This window comes from Lasioglossum baleicum, chromosome 4 (genome assembly GCF_051020765.1).
Source record: "Lasioglossum baleicum chromosome 4, iyLasBale1, whole genome shotgun sequence".
Taxonomy (NCBI): Eukaryota; Metazoa; Arthropoda; class Insecta; order Hymenoptera; family Halictidae; genus Lasioglossum; species Lasioglossum baleicum.
The window spans coordinates 8947118-8954053 of NC_134932.1; the positions used below are offsets into that span (position 1 = coordinate 8947118).

Genomic DNA, 6936 nt, shown 5'->3' on the forward strand with positions numbered 1-6936 from the left:
TACAATCAGCCATCGTTTCAGCGTTTTCACTACTCTTCGACTGAAACCAATCGACTTGAACACTCATTAAAACTGGGAACAGAACGAAGGAGCGCCGAGAACGAATGGTACTACATAGTACCGAGTACTGAATACGGTGAAAGTATGCTCGTTATCCTCCTCTGGCAAGAAAAGAAGAAAAGGGGGGAAGAATGACTTTTGCGTCTACCCCAAGGTAAACGGCAACATAGTTGACCGAAGTGACTGCGTTCGATTATTATTATCGCTTCGACGTTGCTGCTGAACAAAAGCTGAAATTCAACGACTTCGTGTGGCCAACGATTACGAAACCGGTCTAGATCATGGCGACTTGAGACTCCATTCAACGTTTTAACTGGTCGCTATTAGTTGACACAGTGGACGAATGAAAAAATCGTTTTTACTCCATTGTGATCGGTATTAGGAGCGCCGAGAACATCTTGCTTCAGAAACGGATTGTAATAACTGGGATTTACGAGTTTTAACAACTTTGTAGTAAGTTTTAATCTCTTTACGATGCTAATAGGGGAAATATGATTATAGTCATTTAACTGATACCAGCTAAGTTTCCACGCATTGCCTTCATTGCACAATATTCGGTGAAACCACGCCGTTTCTAATTAGAGGATTTGTGCTGCGTTTGTAACGGTTTCTGCATCTTTTTAGAAACTGTGATACAAATTATACTGTAAATATAAAATACGCTGGTTAAACGAGTTTCGCAGCTCGGCTGGTTTACTGTGAAAAATATGAAATGTTCGACGACGCAGCTGCAGCGTATTACGTGCCAATTGTGCACACACGCAACGCAACTTGAGTAAACAGTCCTATAATTTTTTAATCGATTGTGTCACCTTATTTCCCCGTTAGAAATACCAGACTTCCAATATTTGCATGAAACAAACTATTTTCCTTATCAGACCGTTCCCAGAACTATAACTTTAAAGAGGTTCGCTTTTATGAACCGAAAACGATAATTACTTCATTATTATCCTCCAAGTACATGCCTACGTTAGCAATGAGGAAAATATTTTAGTAGTTCTCAATTACAAGGAAATACTATAAGTCACAGAATTATCCTTGTGTTGAAGAATCAATTTTCCTTGATATTAGAAATACTGGTCCTGTTATTTGTGCCCATAATTATGAAAGTGGTCTAAGTCAAAATTATATTAAACTAAATTATACGTGAATTATCAAATTATACGAAATCTTTTGAAACGTTCTGTTTGAAATATTTTAGCAGTGTTCCTAGTAAAATATCGACCAGTGAAACGATTCTTGAGAACAACGGGAGACTTTTTTTGTCCCGGTATTTGGTCCTCCGACGAATTCGAAGCATTCTTTCCCTTGAATTTTGTTCTTTCTTGGTTCCATCGACGGTCCGGTTCGGCAGAACTCGCATTGACGAGTCTTGTCGAGGTATCAGTGATCAGTTGTTGAAATGGATGTCGTGACTGCCGGTCGCAAATATGTCCGCGAAACCAGTTTCGGTCGGCATAATCGTCCAAAAAATCGATTCGAACAGTAACGAGTTCCAGCGTTTTTCCCGTAATTTGCACTCTTGGGATCTCCATCACGGCAGACCCCTTTCATCGCAGTGATGGTCCGAGGGCCAGAGATGAGGCAACACTTTATTCCGATTGAGGAGATACGGAGATACACGGAGAGAAAGAGTCGCCATAAAAAATATTGCGTTAATGACGCGCGAACAATTAGAGAAGAGGAATTTTAATTCCGGCTAATTTAAAAGCATCCGAATTCATTAAGAAATTCAATTGAATTAAAGATGCACGATGATTATAATTATAATTACGATCTTCGACCACGTCGTGCACAAATAAAATAAAAATTGAGAAAACAGAATAAAATATTTGATCAAATATTCGTAAGTGAAGAACTAACTCCTGTCGCGTCCAGGAGAGCGTAGTTGTTCAAAGTCTACAGTTCACGGAAGCTATGCTTAAGCCCTCAATTGAGCCGTTTGATCAACGAACTTTGCAAAAACACCTAGTGGCAATCAAGATAACTGATTAACCAGAACACTTGCAACTGCTAATAAATAGCTCACTAATCGATGATCGATGTTGTATGGTTTGAAGATGCGCGCCGATAAAAGAACATTCTTGTAATAGTTGTTACGTACGGAGGCTTTGCCTACGTGACTTTTACTCCCTTCTTGCAACCACGTGTTCGTCCAGGAGGTCCAGCTCGCATCTAGTGGCGACCCGGTGGTGAAACAGACATCGGCTAGTCCACGACAACCCTTTCCTTATCTAGTGGCGACCCGGTGGTGAAACAGACATCGGCTAGTCCACGACTACCCCTTTCTCCTAACCTAGTGGCGACCCGGTGATGAAACAGGCATCGGCTAGTCCACGAAAACCTATCCTGTGACACCCGGTGATGAAACAGGCACCGGCTAGTTCACGACAATCCTGTTCATACGAACAAACCTCGGCCACGTCTATCCGCCAGCCCTCGGCTCGTAACATAGTTATGAAAATTTACGAACCGACACAACATAAAATCATATACACCAATTGTTCAAAATGAAAAGTGACCAAAGTGCGGTAATCTATCAAATAAATCGTAGTGCAAGGGGTTAACGAAGATTCGATCCTGCGAGGATCGCGCAAAAACTTGCTCTCGGCCGGACACACGAAAAATCAATATATCGACGAAACCCGTTTAGGGTGAACAAAATCCTGTACACATCACACAGCTGTCGTTTACACAACCCCACTAATTTACCTAAATCAGTGGGAAAAAATGTACGATAGAGGTAGAATTAAATAAAACAAAAAATAATAATATGTTCTCACTTGTACAAGAGGAACCGAAACTATCCGATCACAGAACGCGCACCGCCGAAGATGTCCGAAGTCGGTTCAGAGTGTACCGGTCCCGGCGAACCTTTTCGCGCTGAGTCGGATGCGTGAATGAAGAGCACGACGCGCTGCGAGAGAGAGTAACCGGTGTGCCGGTGGAGGGTACTTTCGTACCTGTTTCTCGGGATTCCCTAACGTATGGTGCGTATGCAGCTCTCCTCCTCACCGGGGATTCCTGGGTAACCGCTCTTGTGCTCGACGATTCACCCTGGTCACGTGTGCGGACGTGAGACACCCGTAAATAGCGTCGTCGACGCGCGGCATCTGTTTCATCGTGGTGTAATACGATGGATCGAACATGGATGTCTTATGAATGATCTATCGGATCATCGCGATTTATAGGCTCCGGACAAAACAAGTTATTGCTCTTACCCTTGCGACGAAGTAGACTCTGCGAGGTGTGTACTATTGTTTTTCGTCTGTTATCGAGACATCAGTGATTTCATGATGTATATTATAAGCAGTCAGCGAATTTTATGTATTTATGAGGAAAACAAGTAGGTATAATTTAAAACAGTAAAAAGTTTATACATATATAAGTTTGTTGCAATCGGGGTAGAAAATCTTCATTTTGCATAAAGATCCGCTGTCTACTCAGAAATTATAATCGAGGTCTCCCGAGGTCATAGACTTAAGATCCAGACTGAAACCAAAAGTCTCAGAACCCGTCAAATTCAATCTACGGGTCTCCAAAATTTCCGAATACAAGTTGACTATTCTAGATTTCTCTCGGACCCATCAGCTTGACAGACCTTTAGCATAATATTATAAATTTATGAAATGCGTCTACATGTGCACGACGCGAACTGCATTGTCTTCCAGCACGCTTAAACTTCAGGCCGAAGGCACGTTTATGTCTTCAGTGTTTTTATCGCATGTATTACGCGTTTACTATTCGCCTAATTATGCAATCCGCGAAGGTGACTGTTGAATCAGCTGTAACAGCCTTTTATAGTTTTTCAATTTATTCTCCTCTTTGCGAGCGGTATTGCGTCACTCGTATCCATAAAAATGGGGACTGTCGAATAGCGATGGGAGCGAATTCGAATAGATTTCATTAAGCTGGTAAGATGACTAAACAGTCGTTTGCTAACGATCCGCATAAAAATGTTTATAAGAAAGCCTCTTAGTAGGTGTAACAGGCAATTGTTAATAACTAAGGGCCTTGGATCGAGGTAAATCCGTGAAAGGAAAGTATCAGAAGAAGTTCAACTGTAATCTGTTACGATTGAATGCTTATACAATTAACAGTCCTCCTATAAGCGCTCCCGATTGCGTTGCTCGCAAAGTACTCGGCTCCATTACTCTCGTGCTCAATTCTAATATAGCATCTAGCGTCTGTGCTCGTATCTCGCATCAGCGAAACAACCGATCCGTGAACACCAAGGAATATGGTGCTGTTTCAGGTAAAATATTTGTTTTCGTCTCTCGCTGGTATGAATGAATGACAGAATGTATTTTTTCCTACATCGTAATTTAAATTGCTTTGAGTGTTGCGGTTGAGGACGTCATCGCCGTGATTACTTCGCCCAACCATCATTGGGGAAATACTGAATATTTATTTCTGGAGATTATTCAATAATTCGTGACATGATCTTACATCGAACTCTTCCAGAATCTCTAAATAATTTTAATACAGTACAGTATTACGCGTGTTCGTTTTTAATTGGACTATTTGAGTATGTACGAGGAGAGTCTTTTTATGTTCATTTTAGGTCCGAAAGTCTTACGTCCTAAAAACGCTACAAGTGGAATTCGAACGTGTGCACGGTGATCAAGAGGTTAAAGCTGGCATTCCATTGAAGCCGGGTTATCATTGAAGAACAAAACGCATGAATCGAGTTATCATTGGGCTGAATGAATCATCCGAGCGCGGTGAGATCTGTCGGTTGCGATCCGGAGATGCGTCGTATCGCTGGCGTCCATTATCTTTTTCCGTCGTCGCTGCGTGCCGCTGACGCGAAGGAAATGCAATATTATGGCGCGAACGTGGCAGACAGCGACGCAGAAGAAAACGCGAGCAAAAAGCAGAGGAAATCGAGCGAGCTGTCTGCCCGCTGCCACCGACGATTATGTTTAGAAAGCTCGAATTGTGCGCCGCGAAAGCCGCTTATACATTAATATTTGTAATCTAATCACTGCGTTCGTGTATCGCTAACGAGATGAGCTCGTTAAGCATGCTCGATTTTGCATAAGACGTCGTCCAAAACCCTTCGAGCATTTTTTATGCTATCAGCAGCCCCAACTGTTAAAGCGACCCGCTTGATTGATTTATTTTGATTTATTCTATCAGTTGCTTTGTTCTAATGTAAATATAGATAGTATTACTATCATTATCATCGAGCAGTAAACTATAAATATCATCACAACAGTGATAAAGGCGTATAGATTCCGACAGCGCAGCGTTGAAAATGGCGGTTTCACGACACTGCAGCAGGAATCCAACGTTCGGTAGGATTGTAATCAGCGGTCATCAATTATCCGGCAACGTTTAACGTCAGTCCGCCAGTTGGATTTCGCAGTTCTGTCATTCGTTCACGGGAATTACTCGTAATTATTCTATTACAATGACCGTATTCTTAGAGGACATTGAATCTATAAAGCGCGACAATACATTCACGTCAAAATATTACCGGATAATGACTGTGCGAGTCATAGTTCGCAGCACATTTTGCATACGAGCAGTAATTACTCCGTTATCTGTAAAACTGTTTTATAACGCGTAGCATATTGTTATACTTTGCGCTCAGACTGTGTACGAAAATTTGTTGAAAAGAGTCAACAATCTTGTACCTTCAATGATCTTTCGTCGTTCGAAAGAAATTTTGAAAAATACAGATAAAATGTCCTCGACTCATTAAGAACCCCACTTTCAACAGAGAAACTCATTAGATTGGCATCGACCCCTACAGATACTATAATATGTTCTTGAGTAATCTTTTGAGTAGGCGTGGCTTCTGTTGCTTGCGGCAGTAACGGAGTGACAACAGCGTCCTTGATCGTTATGTCGATACATTTCGTATGAATCGCTCTGTATATTAAAATATGAAATTTTCCACCTCGTACATGGACTTTATCTCATTGTTCTACGGTGGAGCAATATGTCCTTCTCTATCAACCATTTTATGTGAACCGTCCGGTATATAAGAATGCAAAATTTTCCATCTCGTGGATTAATCTTACCTCACCGTCCAACGCCGGAATTACGAACGCACAATCAGAAAATCGTCCGGCGAATCATCCGCGCGGAAAGAATCAATTTATTCGAATACTTGGCGCCCACACGTTGGATCGTGAATACCGTCAGGTACACAGTGATTACGCGCCACGCGGAATTTCACCGGTGCGACGCGGCGCGTCGCGAACCGCCTTGTCCAAGAATTTTCCTCGTAGAGGTCATCGTTCACGGAAGCGAGTCGTAAACTCGATCTTCCTCCTACGGGGCCAGTTAGAAATTGCAACCTGGAAACAGGACGGAGAAAGCGTATCGCGCGCGACCTTTAACACGTTCTGCCCAACACACATTCCTTACCAGGCTATAATCATTTTACCACGTTTTTATTTTCTTAAATACATTCGTCTTTTATAAATGAATGCCCATCGCAATACTTCTCCTAATTGCTTGGACGACGCACAGTGGGACAAAGCGATGAAATTTGCGTCAAGACCTTTGTGTTAAAGAGAGGTAGAGCGATGATTTTTTGTAAATTAATAAGTAAGTAAAAAGATTACATACTTACCGTGTACTTCCTGTGTAAATTATGCAGTCGTTTATGACTGCCACCCTTAAGTAATACATATTATAATAAGCTCCATAACCGTGCGAGTTTATTCGCACCAGTCCCTTGCGCATCAAGTAATGCGCAGACCTTTTGAATGAGAGTAAACGGTGACCAAGAAAGACAATCGAAACAAGCCCTTATACTACAGCTTTGTATACATATATGCACATTACCCACACATAAAGATTTATTATAAACTAATAATAATAACTTGTTTGTTTGTTTGCTAAATGACACTTCCTCTT

General features: G+C 41.7%; 1 long non-coding RNA gene across 1 annotated transcript; it reads left to right on the forward strand.

The window, feature by feature from the left end:
* Positions 1-1983: 1983 nt before the first annotated feature.
* Positions 1984-6862, forward strand: LOC143208182 (uncharacterized). The gene is made up of 2 exons (XR_013008856.1): positions 1984-4315; positions 4625-6862. It is a non-coding gene; the product is annotated as an uncharacterized LOC143208182 (long non-coding RNA).
* Positions 6863-6936: the final 74 nt, after the last annotated feature.